Raw genomic sequence first — 17,889 nt, 5'->3', positions numbered from 1 at the left:
AAATCACTCCCCATTCCACATCCCCACCCTCAAAACCTCCAGTGACCACTAATTGACTTTTTGTCTCTGTGGATTTGCTATGCTGGATGGTTCATATAAATGGAATCATATAATATGTGACCTTTTTTTTTGGTCTGGCCTCTTTCAATTAGCATAGTGTTTTCAAGAGTCATTCATGTTGTAGTATTATCAGTATTTCATTTGCTTCAATTGGCAAATAGTATTCAAGTATGTGGGTACATGCCATTTGTGTATCCATTCTCCTGCAAACAGATGTTTGGGTCATTTTCACATTTGGTCATTATGAGTAATGTTGTTATGAACATTGTGTACACGTTTTGGTGTAGACATGGGTTGTTTGGGGTATACACTTGGAATAGAAACGCTGGGCCATATGGTAGCTCTATGTTTAACTTTCTGAGGAATTGCCAAACTGAAAAACACGGAGTTTTGAGGGTTACCAAATCGCAGGCAAGGATTTCGGGATTTTTGCTCGCTACTCAACGTAGGCCTGAAGAGCTCTCTGGCTCAAGTGTTTGAGTCACTCACGTGTGAAGTACAAAGATGTGTGGGAAGTGTGGCAGGGACAGCTGTCCCTGTCCCTGGGAGCTCACAACTGAGAAGAGGAAATGAGACACATAAGCCATGATGGCACGTTCCTGTAGCACGGGATGTGAAATCTACATGCCCTGGTACTTCTGACTGATCGATCCAGGGGTACCTAACTAGGGGCTGGTTCTACCCCCCAGGGGGCATTTGCCACGTACCGAGGACAAAGTTGTCATCAGGATTTGGGGGCTGGGGTGGGCGCTCTTGTCAGCTGGAGGCCAGGAATGGTCTTCAACATCCTACAAGGCCCAGAACGGCCTCCCCACTGTCCCACCAAGAACAATCGGACCCCAAGGTCAATGGTGATGCGTCGGAGAAACCTGGCCTACTCTTCTGTTTTCCCACTTAATTCACCAATGACCATCTCAAGGGTCCCTGGCGAGAGCGCATCAGAGAAGAGGTAAGTTTTCATCAGCAGAAATGACATTTCAGAGACAGGGGAGACCCAAGTATAAGACCTGTTTTAAGGCATCCCAAGCCCATCCAGAGAAGTCGTGAAAGATGGGTAATGAAAAGAAGCGGGATTGGATGGAGACAAACCTTGAACACCGAGCTAAGTGCCACGTGGTTACAATGACAGGGAGGGGCCAGTCCATCTGTTTGGCTACAGAAAGCAGAGAGAGAATGTGCCCAACCCCTCCTGCTGACGGAGCCCAGGAGAGCCATGGCGCGGTGGACTGCGAGGGGATGGAGGTAGGTGAGACCTGGGAGCCCAAGGCACGCAGTCTACGTGCAGGATCTGCGAGTGATTCAGAGTGTGCTCACTGCTACAGAGCTTAAGACCACAAAAACCCTCCTTCCAGAACAGGTGGGGAGAGGAAGGTGGGGCTCCTGTGGTCATTAGAGCTACAAGGCCTGGAGAAGCGAGGCCTTGCAGACCCCACATGCTGGAGGGAGGGAGAAGCTTCCCAATCAGAATCTAGGCGGAGTCACCACGTCTTACTTTGCCATACTGCGGTTTGTTCAGCTAGAAAATCGCCCATTGGTGAGTCTCTTTTGGTCCCTGCAGAGTTTCCCCAAGGAGCACAGTCCAGTCCCAGTGATAAAGGCTCGGTCAGGCATGGACCAATGCCAGCAACGAATTTGTTTTTTACAGGGCTCCTTCTTTAAAAAAAAAAACAGAAAACTATTTGGCTGCCCCAGGTCTTAGCTGCAGAATGCAGGTGGGATCTTACTGCGCCCTGTGGGGTCTAGATCCCTGACCAGGGATGGAACCTGGGACCCCTTCATTGGGAGCTCAGAGTCTTAGCCCCTGGACCACCAGGGAAGTCTCCAGAAATAACTCCTATTCATGCCTGCCTGTCATTCTAAGAGTCGGCCTTATCACCATGCCTTGATTTACACAATTGAGGAGCTCTGGAATTACACCCACTTCACGTTTTAACTTCCAGTCAGAATGTCAGTGGCAAATGGCTGCTAGCAATTTAAAATTTCTCTATCACCTTCCCCCCTTATAACTCCCCACATGATGATATATGAAAACTTAAGTGTTTGACTATAAGTGACTCAGATGTTTGATATTTGGGGTCCATAGTACTGGTTGAACAGGTGGAGACCCTAGAGAGCACTAAACACAGAGAAGTCCCCAGGAAGGTGAACTCTTCTAGAAGATGAATAATTCTTTTAAAAATCCAAGCACATGCTTCAAGCTCTTTTCTGTGGGTCTGGAATTCCGAATTTATTTTTTCTCCAGCAGGCTCCATCTGTGCGTATTCTGAGAAGGACAGGCGAGGTGGGGAACCTCCGCGTGGTGTTTTCTTTGGGTGCTTCCTAGACGGGTGGAGTTGGAACACATTTTTGTGGGCTGTTGATTTTGGGGGGAAATTGCTTCCCAGGCCTTACCCTGCAGGTCACCCTTTGGACAGAAATGTATCCTGGAAACATGGTGCTGTCTCCAAAAGATAAACAGTTCACATTTTAAAAATACAAGCATAATTAAGTGTTGCTGTGACTTCAGGAATGGGCTGCTTCTATATCATTAGTGTGATTTCAACAGTTTGCCGAGGAGCCAGGCACGCTTGAGCCAAACCTCTTGTCCTTCTCTGGAGACATATCCTTCCCCCTTTTGCTGGGGGGCTGTCCCCATTGAATCATCTCTCTGGTTTCTGTCAAATCTCACCCTCTGGTGCTCAGACCTTGAGTTGCTTCCTCCTCTGTCTTCAGAGCTCTTTGCCTGGTTCCCCCTGTGCCTGCCAAACCTCCTCTGTCCAGCATGATTCAAGGAGCCAAATGTGGAAGCAGCCCAAGTGTCCATCGACAGACGAATGGATACACAAATTGTGGTCCATCCACACAGTGGAATATTATTCAGCCCTGAAGATGAAGGAGACTCTGACACCTGCTACACCTTGGATGAACCATGAGGACATAAAGCTCTGAGAGAGAAACCAACATAAAAGGACAAATGCTGTCTGAGGAATCAGAAGGTCTCTCAAGCAGTCAAAGCCATAGAGACAGGAAGTAGATGCTGGGGCCAGGGGCTGGGAGAGGGGGTGGGGAGTCAATGTTTCATGGGGACCGAGTTTCAGTTTGGCAGATGAGAAAGTTCTGGGGATGGCTGGCGGGGATGGTTGCCCAACAACGTGAATGTGCCTAGTGCCACGGAGCTGTGCACGTAACATGGGTTAAAATGATCAATTTTATGTCACTGTGTTTTCCTATCGTTTTTTAAAAACTGCTTTCCTCTGACTCTTGGTTGGTTTCCTGCTCCTGGAACTTGGATGGTTCTGCCTCTGGCCTTCTCTTCTCACTCTCTGGCTTCTCCCTGAGTGAGCACATCCATTTTCATGACTGAAATGACCAATGATGTGCTGACAGCACCCAGATCCTGACCTCCAGCCTGGACTGCCTCCCTCTCCATCTCTGGACCCCAAAATCCAGTAGCCTGGCGGAAAACTGCCTGCTTTCCGATGGCCCCATGAGTCTCAAGCCAGCCACGCCCATGCCTCAACTCCTTACCCTCCTCCCCACTAGCATTTCCTGGGACCCCTGACTCACTGAAGTGGGCTGTTCTGTCTGATCCCCAAAGTCAGACTGGACTTCTCCCAGTTCTTTGTCCCACAAGAAGTCACTGGGCCCTCGGAGCCCCCAGAACCCTCCACCTCTGTCTCCCCAAGCATCCCAGGCTGGTGTAGTCGGCCAGGCCCCTGTCACCCCGGGCTTGGACCACACCAGCCATAATTCTCCATCACCAGCCTCCAGAGGCCACACCTTCCACTCCACCTGCCAAAATCCCAACGGATCACAAAGAGCTTCCCCAGCAAACCTCTCGGCCTGGCACCAGACAAGTCCCACTCATCCAGTCAGAGGTAGGCAAATTGTCCCGTAAAAGCCCAGACAGTAAATACGTTAGGCTTTGAGTTTCTGTGCCCATTGCAAATAGTCCAACCCGCCGTGGCCTCTAAAGCGCAACCGGAGACTACGTAGGTGGATGAGTGTGGCTGTGTCACAGCGAGCCTTCACTTCCAGAAACAGGCCATGGTTGCCGACACCTGCTTTCCTCTCCAGCCTGGTCTCCCCCATTCCCTGTGTTCAGCTTCCAGAAAACACAGTCGCGCCACAGCCCTCCCCACCTGTCTGCCTGCACATTAAAGCTCCACTCCAGCCCGCCTTCTCCTGGACACCTTTTGTGGCCCCTCCAGGTGAGTGCCTGCCTCCTCTGTGTACCTGCTGGGCCCTGGAGAGACCTCCAGCCCATCCTTGCTCTGAAGCCGTCGCCCTCTCCTAGTTGGTCTTAGTCTCTGTAACCTCACAGGGTAGTGTTTGACTCAGAGAGCGATGAACAAATGAACGAATCAATGAGTGAGAGATGAAGAAATGGCAGAGGTCTAGAAAGGAGGTCTTCCAGTGAACGACTGGACACCAAGGCTCTGACAGCTACAGGAGGAGGTTAAATCTCCTGAGACCTAATTTATACTTAGAATAGCAGCCAGACTGCTCCCTATGGCCCCTGAGGCCCTCTGTGTCTCCTCCTTTTGCTCACCAGTCATTAGCCACACAGCCACGTTTCTCTGCCCTCACCAGGGCCAGGTGATTCCACCTGCCACAGGACCTTTGCACCTGCTGCCCCCCCACCCCCGCCAGAAGGCTCTCCCTGTGAACTGCACAGGGCTGCTCCCTCTTATCAGTTCAGATTCAGCTCAACCATCACCTCCTGAAGAGCTTCCCTGGATACCATAGCCCAGTTCTTACACACACACACATACACACGCACATGCACACACACACACACACACACTCACTCACTCAGTCACTCAAAGTAACTGCAGAGATCTTAGTAGAAACAGGCTCACATTATATAGCATATTTTGGGCTTCATTACACAGTAAATGACAAATCATCACTACACTGGGCCATAACAAGTAAGTTCTAGGCTTTTAATGGCTTTATAAGTTTTTTTTTTTCCTTTCCATTTTTAAACACGGCATGTGGCAGGTATAATCTAATTCACAGGGTCTGAAATCCAGTTGCTGTATATATCATCGATAGGCTTGGGAAGTCAACTATATTTCTTGGAAAGTCATAGAATTGACCAGAATTAAAAATGAGGTTGCCAGGGCACAAAACCCTGCTTTGAAACATACAAAACCTATGTATCATAAAACAGGAATGCATTTCAGGAGAAAAAGAAGCAAGGCGTAACAAGGAGCAAGGCCAGGCGGTCTGCTCCTGAGGGCCCAACTCAAGTCCTGGCACGAACACCAGGCCGGTTCTTACCTCTGAGCGGCTGATTTCCAGATTTCGACCTGATTGGCACCTGAGCGCCAGCGATAACAGAGAGGGGAAACCAGTTTTTAAACTTTCTCATCTGGAGGTTCTGCCGGCTGAGCTGGCTGCTTGGCAAAACCCATCCAAAAGTGTGATGTTTGGGGAGTAATTTCAGATGAACTGATACCCCAACCAAGATGTGAGCTACTTTTCTGGTGACATTTAGTTTTGCCCAGAGCTTCACGCTTGCAGACGCCATATCTGTACCAGAGAATTTCTACGCAATTGAAGGGTATTTCCCAACTTAAAACAGACCGTGTAAGGCTCACCCACTCAATAGAGCAAGATATATCTACTGAATGTCTCCTCAGCACTTGGTGGTCAGGAAACCAAACTGAAAAATCCATCCCAGGCAGGCCACACTGCTTCTTTGTTTTGTTCTAATAATAAAAATAACAACAGCAATAATAATAGCTACTCTGTCATACACTATTCTGTGCCAGGCCTTGGGCTACACAGTTATAATATTATTTCTAATATCAAAACCATAAAGTGGGGACTTCCCTGGTGGACCAGTGGTTGAGATTTTGCCTTGCAATACAGGGGGTGTGGGTTCGATTCCTGGTTGGGGAGTTAAGATCCCACATGCTGCATGGGGCCAAAAGACCAAAACATAAAACAGAAGCAATTTTGTAACAAATTCAACAAAGACTTTAAAAACAGTTTACATTACAAAAATATTAAAAAAAAAAAAATGTAAGTGATTACCTCTTTCACCTATGCCAAACCTTACTTGAAGTCACTCAACTTATAAATGCTAACCCCCTTCTCTGCCAGGCCCAGAAGCCCACATGTACAGCACCCGGGGTTGGGACTCATACTTTTCCTTTCCTCTTCCCACTGACGTCATTCATCCAGTCTGAGCTGTACTGAATCACTCAGAAGGCAAGATACGGTAGTTACAGAGCAGCTCTTCATTTTCACATCAACTTTCCCATTAGGTGCATGGGAGATCATTTACTTATTCACTTAACAAATATTTATCAAGCGCCCACTCAGTGCCAGAATGATTCTCAGCCCGGGAGATACGGAAGTTCATAAAACACCCAGAGCATCTTGGCATCGAGCTGACGTTCTAACGAGGGAACAGCAATCATAAAATCAATCTATGTAATATATGGGGTGTTAGTGATAAACGTGAAGGAGAGAGAAAGTCCGGGAGGGAGGGGACAAGGATACCATCACTTGCAAGTCGATGGCCTGGGAAGGTGAGTTTGAGAAAAGGCTTGAAGGCTGTGAGGGAGGAAGCCCCCAGATGCCTGGACCAAGAACTTTCCAGGCAGAGGGTTTGAGGTACTCTGGGAAGGCCAGTGACGTTGAAGGCAGGCACATGGGATTGGAGATTAGGCTAAAGGGGGACTAGGCTGGGGGCCCCAGTTGGGGGATGGACTTCTGTTTTTGCTCCAAGTGAGATGGGAGCCGTGGGTGGGTTCTGAGCTGAGGAATACACAACAGGACATGTTACAACCCTCGGTGAACGACTGGAAGCATCTGGGCATGAAGTGCTGGAGGCTTAGACCAGGGGCTGATGGTGGAGGTGGCGAGGTGGGGTCAGATTTTAGGTCTCTTGCTGATGGCTTGAGGGAGAGAGAGATAGACAGACAGAGACACACACACAGAGAGGGCTGGAGGATGACTCTGAAGTATTAGCCTGAGCAGCCGGGAGAAGCTGGCTGATACTCACTAAGGGAGCTGGGAGTCTTCAGAGGAACAGATTGGGGGACTATAAGCCCTTGCCCTTAAACTGCCTCTCAGGGTCGTCAATTTCACCAGCCCTAGCAGCCAACCCACTTGGTGGGCTCTCCCCAGCCCTTTCCCTCATCCTCTGCCCCCACTCCTTATCCCCTTAATTCTGGGTCTTCCTCTCAAATTCTCCCTCTTTGTTTGCCTTTTCTGATAAGAATTCCTTGGCTCATCTTGGGTTCAGTGAGGATCTGATGAGGGAGAGTTTCTCTGAGAACCTCCCATGCTTTGAAAAAACGTTTACATTTTACAAATATGTAGGTGTGTAGCGGGGAGCACGTCATTTAAATAAGTGGTTGGGATTAAATAAGTGGTTGGGACTTCCCTGGCAGTCTGGTGGCTAAGACTTCACACTCCCAATGCAGGGCACCTGTGTTCGATCCCTGGTCAGGGAACAAAGATCCCGCATGCCACAACTAAGACCTGACACAGCCAGAAAAATAAATAAATATTTTAAAAATAAATAAATCAGTGAAAAATCTGCATTAACTAAAAAGAGCCAAATGTACCGTAAGATATGGTTCCTCCTGGCCCTGGAATTTTATGAGCAAAACCACCACATGTGACTACCAAAACTGTATATTTAAAATGTTGACTCAATTCTATGATTAATGAAAGTTCAATTCATCAAATATAAATTCATATTAATTAATTTCAATTCAAATTTGAATTTACAAATTAGATCTAAAGAATGAGAGCCAGATAAGACCCTGGCGTGTGTTATTTCTGGTGACTAGCTCCATCCTGGCAGTGCTTCAGCGATCAACATGGTTAAAAAAAAAATATTAAGGTGATATGTACCCAGCCCTCAGAAAGCACGTATCAGCTGAATTTCAAAGGAATTGTTCTCTTACTGGGTGTCACCAGTAACTCTGTCCCTCTCCTCCTGAACTCCCCTTCTCAGCATCTCAGAGGTTTATCTGAGATGAGAGGAACATACCTTCAGGGTTAAATAAGTCATGGCTTGGATCACAGGGGCAAAGTGTTTCTGAACTCATTTCTTGACCCAAATCAGTTGCAATATCACCGGATCTGGGAATCAGTTATCTTTTCCATCATGTATTATGAAAAATTAAAAAAAAAAAAAAGACTACCCAGTCCCCTCCCATACTCTACTTAGCCTGTTGGCAAAATTAGCAGCAGTAATTAAGGAAATCAAATTCCTTTCCTGGGGTGGGGGTCCCATATGCACTTTTTCTCTGGCCAGAGTAGATGAGTAGCCATTTCTAAGATTATTTTAGAGTCAGTCCAAGACTTTAAACTGGAGTGGGAGAGAGAACAGGTAACCAGCCCCTGGTACTCCCCAGCACAGAGGGTAAGGGCCTTCATATAAGCAAACAAATAAAAGTTTCAGATTATGAAGCAACAAGATAAAAATGTGTTGCCAATATCTGTGGGCAACAAAGAAAATGGTTATTGCTAATGTTTTCTGTTGTTGTTATTACTACTATTATTTTTTGTTGGTAAGTCTTCCTTGACATGGAGAGCCTTGCATAAGGTTTGATATTTTGGATCTGCAGAGATAAAGCTGATTGGGAGGGGGGAATCTCATGACAGCCTGCACTGACAGTTAAATGCACAGAGGCATAGAGTAAGAAAATAACTGTATGGTGGGGACTGCGGGGTGGGGGTGGGGGGGGCGGCGGGGAGGAGGGGGGCGGCGCATAATTAAAACACCCAGAAGCCGAGGAATGAGCTCTCTGCGGAAAGGCAGCCCTGGACTTGCGTGCGGCACGCTGCCCTTCTCCCTCATTCCTGCGGGGCAACCAGGAGGTTAAAATTAGGACGATGAACCACCACCCCCGCCGCCGCCGCCGCCAGAATGGCAGGGGCTGTTGGGCCCCGGGGGCCCTGTAAATAGCCACCAGGATCGGAAACCCAACTTTTCCGAGCACGGCAGCTAGAAAAACCAACCGGGACGAAGCTGGAGGGAGTGCTGCTGGCTTGTCCCGGAGGGGAGGAAAAAAGAATCAAAGAGCATTTGACGGCGGGGGTTGGGAGGTCGGGATTGGGGAAGAGACTCGCGGGAGGGGGGTCGGGGTGGGGGATGGATTATCACAGACACACACACACACATCCAAGCACTCGAACAACCCCCGGAGAAAATGCCACCGAGCAGTTTGGGCCACAAACCCTTTACAAAATAATTATTTAAAAAAACAATTCTTTCGGTGAAACTTTTCTTGCTTCTCGATCAGTCCTAACATGGGAGCTGCGGCTGTGCACAGGGGTGTCCTGAGGGGCGCGGACGGACCGGCGGATCCAGGGTCCCCCAAACTGTGGAATGCGGGGTTACCAGGAGAGAGAGCCGAGAAGTGTCCGAGGAGCCCTAAACCCGAGAAACTTTTTGGTGAAAAGGTGAGAAACGGGTCTCCGGGAAGCCCGATTTTCGGGAGCTTGTGGTCAAAAAGCGAAGAGGGGAGCGGTTCTTCCTCTAGACCAGTGCACCGACTTCGGGTTTTAAAAGTGAGGACAGGGTTACAGAGAACCCTCAAATTCAGAATTTGGAGGCGAGGTCGAAACGAGGTGAGAACGAATGCTTTAGACCTTCTCAATTCAGCGATTTGAGTTTAGGAGTGAGAGAAGTGACTCCGGGCGCCCCAATTTCAAAAATTTGGGGAATTAACAGGAAGAGCTCCCAGGCGCCTTCAGTTCAAGGAGTTTAAATGTCAGAGTTCGACAGGCGTTGCCGAGGCGTCCCCCAATTCGGGGTTTGAGGGAAAGAGTGAGACAAGGGTCCTCCCCAGCTTAAAGATTTGGGGAGTCAGAGTGAGAAGGAGTTCCCCACGAGTCCCAAATTCAGGGGGTTTGAAGGTAAAAGTTTGAGAGGTGTTCTCAGGGCGCCCCCAACTCGGGGAGTTTGAGGGTGACAGTCAAAGACAGCTCCCCTGGAGCCCCCAACTCAGAAAGTTTTGAAAAAAGTGAGACGATGGGTCCTCACCTCTCCCTGACTTTGGTTAAAAGGAAAAAGGGGACCCCCCCCAGGCACCCCAAACTCAGCTACGACTTCGGGACTGGGAGTGAGGAGGGAGGTCCCGCGGACCCGCCATCTCGGACGTGTGGGGTGAACGGCAGGGACTGCGCTGCCCGCCCCTCGACCCCCGATCGGGATCCCCGCCGCCCCCCGCACTCTCTGGCCGGGCAGAGCCCGGGGCGGTCGCATCGGTCACCTGGAGTTCGGGCCGGGAGTTCGGGCAACGGCTCCCGCGGCGGCGGTGGCGGCTGCTGCGTGTTGGTCCCCGTTGGTAAGTAACAGTCTCCACGGCTACAGTCTCTATGGCGGCGGCGGTGGCGGCGGCGGCCGCTCCTCCTCCGGCTCCCGGCGCCCGCCCGCCTGCCCGCCTGCCTCGCGCCGCCTGCCCTCCTGCCGCGACGGGGCGGGGCGTTGTTATCGGCAACGGTTACCAGGCTCCGCGCCCCACCCCCTCAACGGCCCGCCCACGGCCGCCTCCAACGGGCGCGATGAGGGCGGGGCGCAAGATTTTGAGGCTCACCATTGGCTGTGTGCAGTGCCTGTCAGCGGGCATGATGAGGGGTCGACCAACCGCCGAGAAGAGGGGCGGGGCTTGGCGGGAGGCGCGCGCTGCGAAGGAGGGTTGGACAGCCGGAGGCGCGCGCGGGCGCGGTGCTGGTGGCGCAGCTCCCGGAAGGCCGAATTTTTGGGACCCAGACGCCTACTGCCGGACGTCCTGGTACAGTCTGGACCCGGGGTCAGCAGAATCCGATCTGCAAGCCAGATGACTTATATTCATGGACCACGAGCTGGGAATTTTAATATACATATAAGTGCTAAAAATCACTGCAGATGATGACTGCAGCCATGAAATTAAAAGACTCGTACTCCTTGGAAGGAAAGTTATGACCAATCTAGATAGCATATTAAAAAGCAGAGACATTACTTTGCCAACAAAGGTCCATCTGGTCAAGGCTATGGTTTTTCCAGTGGTCATGTATGGATGTGAGAGTTGGGCTGTGAAGAAAGCTGAGCGCTGAAAAATTGATGCTTTTGAACTATAGTGTTGGAGAAGACTGTTGAGAGTCCCTTGGACTGCAAGGAGATTCAACCAGCCCATCCTGAAGGAGATCAGTCCTGGGTGTTCGTTGGAAGGACTGATGCTGAAGCTGAAACTCCAATACTTTGGCCACCTCATGGGAAGAGTTGACTCATTGGAAAAGACCCTGATGCTGGGAGGGGTTGGGGGCAGGAGGAGAAGGGGCCGACAGAGGATGAGATGGCTGGATGGCATCACCGACTCGATGGGCATGAGTCTGAGTAAACTCCGGGAGTTTGTGATAAACAGGGAGGCCTGGAGTGCTGCGATTCATGGGGTCGCAAAGAGTCGGACAAAACTGAGCGACTGAACTGAAGTGGTTAAAAAAAAAAGGATCTTTGGTAGCACGTGTAAACTATATGAAAGTCTATTTTATTTTACTGAATCCAGTATTTTCAACTCCTTTAAGGATTATTAAGACCTGTGGGGCAAACTCCACTAGCCCCGTGCCTATAAAGTTTTATCAGTACACAGCTTCCCTATTTGCTTAGGCGAGGGGTCCCCAAACTTGGGGATCTGTCTCCTGATGATCTGAGGTGGAGCTGGGTTAATAATAATAGAAATAAAGTGCACCATGAATGTAGTGCGCTGGAATCATCCGGAAAGCATCCCTCCCCTCCCAGTCTGAGGAAACAATTGTCTTCCGTGAAACCTGTCCTCAGGACACGGAAAGTTGTCCTACAGAGTTGGGTACCAGACACTTGAGTATTTGCACTAAGATGGGATGACATAAGCAAAGTCTAAAATATTTACTATTTGATAACTTCACAGAAAATGTTTGCCAACCTTTCCCCCTCCTCCCTACCCCCAGGTTCAATTTTTTTTGGCATCGCTGCTTGGCATAAGAGATACTAGATCCGCAACCACAGATTGAACCCATGCCCCCCACCCGCCTTGGGAGTGCGAAAACTTAACCACTGGACTGCTAGGAAGTCCCAGGAGGTTCAACTTTTGAATGGGACAAACAAGACACCCGGGTAGAGTTTGGGTTTTTTTTGGGGGGGTGGTGATTGACACTAAAAAAAGGTAAACATAAATAGTTATTTGGAAGAAGGGGCTGGAATTCTAGGAGAAAAAGCTTGTTCTGAGAAAAGGCAGGCAGGGCAATTTAAGGGAAGGTTAGATTTCATTCATTCATTGGACAATCATATTAGTCAATACTGACTAAACTGTCCTTATATGCCAGAAAGTACCCTTAAGCATTTTTCATATACTAACTCAGTTAAGACAGTATATTAAAAAGCAGAGACATCATTTTGCCAACAAAAGTCTGTACAGTCAAAGCTATGGTTTTTCCAGTAGTCATGTATGGATGTGACAGTTTGACCACAAAGAAAAATCAATGCTTTCAAGTTGTGGTGCTGGAGAAGAATCTCGAGCGTCTGTTGGACTGCAAGGAGATCAAATCAGTGAACCTTAAAGGAAATCAACCCTGAATATTCATTGGCAGGACTGATGCTGAAGCTGAAGCTGAAGCTCTACTACTTTGTCCATCTGATATGAAGAGTCGACTCATTGGAAAAGACCCTAATGCTAGGAGGGGTTGGGGGCAGGAGGAGAAGGGGCCGACAGAGGATGAGATGGCTGGATGGCAAAAGGAGAAGAGGGTGGCAGAAGATGAGGTGGTTGCATGGCATCACTGACTCAATGGACATGAATTTGAACAAACTTTGGGAGACAGTGAAAGACAGGGAGGCCTAGGATGCTGCAGTCCATGGGGTCGAAAAGAGTAAGACATGACTTATCAACAAAACAATCATCAGTTAAAACTCACAATCTCACCCTGAGAGAGACTGCACTGTCTTCATTTTACAGATCAGAGAACAGAGGCCGGGGGAAAAATGAGTAAATTTGCATGAAGCAGCTTGTAAGAGCTTCCAACGCCAGCAGTCTGATGCCCAATCCCACAGTCTTGACTACTAGATGAGTAGTTTTCAAACATTTTTGACCACAAAGCATAGCAGGAAATATATTTTACTCAGAGGCCCAGTCCACATCAACACATATATCATGAAAACAACATTTTCATGACATGATGCTTTAGTTAATGCTGATTTTTTTCTACTTTGTTTTAATGAAAATGCTGATGGGGACTTGATAAGATGATTTCGCCAAGTTCTAATGGGTTGCTCTTTGCAGTGTTTCATATGATGGAATTTTGTTTTGTTTTGTTTTGTTTGGCTGTGCTGCATCTTCTTTGCTGCATTCAGGCTTTCTCTAGTTGCAGTGCAGAGGCTTCTCATTGTGGCGGCCTCTCTTGTTGGGAAGTGTGGGCTCTAGGTCCACAGGCTTCAGTAGTTGCAGCACGTGAGCACAGTAGTTGTGGCTCGCGGGCTCTAGAGCACAGGCTCAGCAGTTGTGGTGCACAGGCTTAGTTGTTCCGAGGTATGTGGGATTGTCTCGGACCAGAGATCAAACTGGTGTCCCTTCCATTGCAAAGCAGATTCTTAACCACTGGACCACCAGGGAAGCCCATGTGATGGAATTTTAAACCTAAGACTGTAGGAATCAATTTCTGTCCTTCAACGATTAATCAAAAATATTTCTTAAGTGCTTACTATTTGCCAGGCATGGCTGCAGGTTCTAAGGACACAAGTCCCACACTTACGGAAAAAACAATAGGGTAGTAGCTTGCAGGGTGAGTGAGTGGGACTTGTTTTGGATGGAACAGCCAGGGATGGCCTCTCAAGTGTGGCCAAACCAGGATAGTGTGATTACGGGGTTTCCCACAACATGGGGCTTTCAGTGCTAAATTTTGGGAATTCCCAGACAAAGCGGGAAGAGTTGGCCACTCTCAGCCTCTCTGAGGGGGTGACATTTCGGCCCAGGTCAGAATAATAAGGAAGAGTAAAGGAACATTTCAGGAATTCAAAATCCCTGGGATGGAAACTTGGGTGGAAGAAACAAAAAGCAGGTCCCTGGGTGTGGCTGGAGCAGGGTAAATGGGGAGGATGCGAGTGGGTGGGGAGTGGTGAGTCAGGGGAAGGAGGGGGTCACTTCACTTAAGATTTCATTTTGTTGTTGAGTTGCTAAGTCGTGTCCTACTCTTTGCCACCCCATGGACTGTAGCACACCAGGCTTCCCTGTGCTTCACTATCTCCCAGAGTTTGCTCAAACTCATGTCCATTAAGTCAGTGATGCCATCCAACCACCTCATCCTCTGCCAGTCCCTTATTCTCCTGCCTTCATCTTTCCCAGCATCAGGGTCTTTTCCATTGAGTTGGCTCTTTGCATCAGGTAGCCAAAGTACTGGAGCTTCAGCTTCAGTCCTTCCACTGAATATTCAGGGTTGATTTCCTTTATGATTGGCTGGTTTGATCTCCTTTGTCCCAGGGACTCTCAAGACTCTTCTCCAGTACCACAATTTGAAAATATCAGTTCTTCGGTGCTCGGCCTTCTTTATGGTTCAACTCTCACATCAGTACATGACTGAAAAATCATAACTTTGACTATACGGACCTTTGATTATGGAAAATGGCCCTCGTCAGACTTGAAAGCCATCAGAGGGTTTTAAGTGGGGGTGGGGCAGATGTACAGTCAGTTCTCTACATACAAACATTCAAATTGTGAACTTTCAGAGATGCAAATGTGCATCTGGTTCCAACAAGGAACCAAAACCTGTGTCATCAACATCAGGCAAGCGTGAAATTGCAGCCTGCCCTCCATCTCCTATTGACGACGATCCTTCAGCTCTCCCATCTCCCACCTCCTCCAGTCAGTAACTCTTGCCTGTTCACTCAATGCCTGTTGAACTGTACGACTGTACTTTTCAAGGTACTGTACCATAAGATTTAAAATATTTTCTTTACTTTTTGTGTTTGTTTTTATGTATTTGTGTGAAACGTGTTATAAATCTATGACAGCACAGTACTATGTAGCCAATTGTGTTAGCTGGGTACCTAGGCTAACTTTGTTGGATATAGGAACCAACTGGACTTGCAAATGCGCTTTTGGAATGGACTGCGTTTATATGCAGGGCACTTAACTCTACTCCAATTTGTGGTTTGTGATTTTAAAACCTCACTGCATGGGGAATAGACTGTAGGAGACAAGACAGACACAGAACTTGGGAGTCTGTTACCGTCCCCCTGGACTTAAAAGCATGGTGGCTTGGATTAGGAACCTGGTGGCAGAGGTGGAGATGGGTCAGTGGATTCAGTGTACATTTTGGAGAACATTCTGATGGATGTGAGGAGGTTAAAGGAAAGGTTTTAGAGTGGGACAGCAGTGCTCTGGAGACACACTGTACAGTTCATTCTGCTATAACTCTTGTTTTGAGAATGCGAACTTGACTCAACATGATGCCATATTTACAGCACTGTTTATGTATTTCTTCCCCCAATTAATAGCTGCAAAACTCTGCTGTCTCAAAGAAGAAATCATAAGGGAACTTAGAAAATACTTTGAGATGACTGAAAATGAAACACAACATACAAAATTTATGAGATTCAGTTAAAGTAGTGGAAAATTGATAGCTGTAATCATCTATGCTAAAGAAAAAAAAAAGAGAGAGAGAAGGACCTCAGTCAATAATCTAGCTATCCACCCTAAGAAACTGGAAAATAAGAGTAAATTGAAACTAAAGCTAGCCAAAAGAATGAAATAATAAAGATTAGAGTGGGAGTAAATGAAGTTGAGAATAGAAAATCAAGACAGAATTATTAAACCACAAGTAGCTTCTTGGAAAAGATCAAATAGGTTGATAAAACTTTAACTAGACTGATCAAGATAAAAAGAAGATTCAAATTACTAAAATCAGGAATGAAAAAGGGGACATTACAAGCAACATTACAGAAATACAAAAATGAAAAAATAATACTATAAGCAATTGCATGTCAACAAATTATAGATACCCTGGATGAAATCAGGGATATTCTTAGAAAGATGCAAATTACCTAAACTGATTCAAGAAGAAACAGAAAACTGAACGAATCTTCAACAAGTAAAGAAATTGAATTAGTAATGAAAAAACAAAAACAAAGAAAAACCCAGGGCCAATGGCTCCACTGATGAATTCTACGAAATGTCTAAAGATTTAAACATTTAGCCTTCACAGACTTTTCTTAAAACTATGAGAGGAGAGAAAACTCCATGAGGCCATTCTAACATTCTCTGAGGCCAGTATTATCCTGATACCAAAACCAGACAGAGACACCACAAGAAAAGAAAACTCATGACCAAGATTTCTTATGAACACAGATGCAAAAATCCCCAACAAACTACTGGCAAACCAAATCTGGCAACATATTAAAAAGATTTATACACCATGATCAAGTGGAATCTGTCCCAAGAATGCAAGCTTGGTTGGCCTAATATTAAAAAAAAAAAAGCCATTCATTTTAGTAGAATAAAGGACAAAAATGATATGATCATCCCAACAGCTTCAGAAAAAGCATTTCACAAAATCCAACACTTTTTCATGACAAACTAGGAATAGATGAGACCCTCAAGCTGATAAAAGACATGCAAAAAATGCCACAGATAATACTACTTAATGGTGAAAAGTCAAATGCTTTCCCCATAACATCAGGAACAAGACAAGGATATCTTCTCTCAACATTTCTATTCAACATTGTGCTGGATGAGATAACCAGGGTAAATTAGGCAAGAAAAAAAATATAAAAGGCACCCAGATTGGAAACAAAGCAAGAAAACTATCCCTTTTTGCAGATGACACAATCTTGTACGTAGAAATCCCCAGGAGCCCACTGTGTGTGCATGCTCAGTTGCTTCAGTTTGTCTGACTCTTAGTGACCCTACAGACTGTAGCCTGCCAGGCCCCTCCGTCCATAGGATTTCCCAGCAAGAATACTGGAGTGGGTTGCTGTGCCCTCCTCTAGGGGATCTTTCTGACCCAGGGATCGAACTCATGTCTCCTGCATAAGAATTTGATTTATAATAACACCAAAAAGAACAAAAGACTTAGGAATGAATTTAACTAAAGAAGCCAAGACTTATACAGTGATAACTAAAAACAAAACAAAAACCAAAATCCAAAAAACACAACAGCATTGAAAGAAATTAAAGAACCACAGAAAGGATATCCCATGTTCATGGATCAGAAGATTTCATGTTAAGATGGTAACATTCTCCAAACTGACCTACACACTGAATGTAATCTCTCTCAAAATCCAGCTGGGTTTTATTGTTGTTGTTGTAGAAATTTAGAAGCTCATTCTAAATTTCATAAAGCAATGCAAGGAACCCAGAATAACCCAAACAGTTTTGAAAAAGAAGAACAAAGTCAGAAGACTTACACTTCCAAATTTTAAAACTTACTACAAAGCTACAGTTGTGGTATTGGCATAAAGCTAAACATGTAGATAAGTGGAACTGTACCGAGAGTCCAGAAATAAACTTGCACACTTATGATCAATTGATCTTTTGACAAGCATGCCAAGATTATTAATAGGGAAAAAATAGGTCTCTCCAACAAATGTCGTTGGTTGGCTTATTAGCTCCTGGGAGAAGTCTAAAGTCTCTGGAGATAAAATAACTGAGCTCCACCTGCCCCTGTCAGCCTGTAGAAGGCTGCTTGTTGGAAAGTTACTACAAACTTCAAGATGGCAACAGCACGGCAATAAATCAGGTACAAGAGATCTCGTCAAGTTTCCCTGGATACAAGTCACCGACCCTGCCCCATCTTGGTGGGTGGGCTGCCACCTATCTTTCCTTTTACCTCACCAAACTCACAACACTGACCTCCCCTTCTTCTTTC

At 46.8% G+C, this 17,889-nt stretch overlaps 1 protein-coding gene across 3 annotated transcripts in view; it reads right to left on the bottom strand.

Annotated features, from left to right (window-relative positions):
• The window catches only part of RFX2 (regulatory factor X2), an 88,963-nt gene extending 78,545 nt beyond the window's left edge, over positions 1-10,418 (bottom strand). For all 3 annotated transcript variants that reach the window (XM_065917944.1, XM_065917945.1, XM_065917946.1), the window contains exon 1: positions 10,290-10,418. The gene's annotated coding sequence lies outside the window, so the exon portion shown is untranslated. The remainder of the gene's footprint in view (positions 1-10,289) is intronic.
• Positions 10,419-17,889: the final 7,471 nt, after the last annotated feature.

Source organism: Muntiacus reevesi, chromosome 1, assembly GCF_963930625.1.
Source record: "Muntiacus reevesi chromosome 1, mMunRee1.1, whole genome shotgun sequence".
Lineage (NCBI taxonomy): Eukaryota > Metazoa > Chordata > Mammalia > Artiodactyla > Cervidae > Muntiacus > Muntiacus reevesi.
The sequence above is the reverse complement of the archived record's forward strand: the minus strand, read 5'-3'. Positions and strand labels throughout refer to the sequence as shown.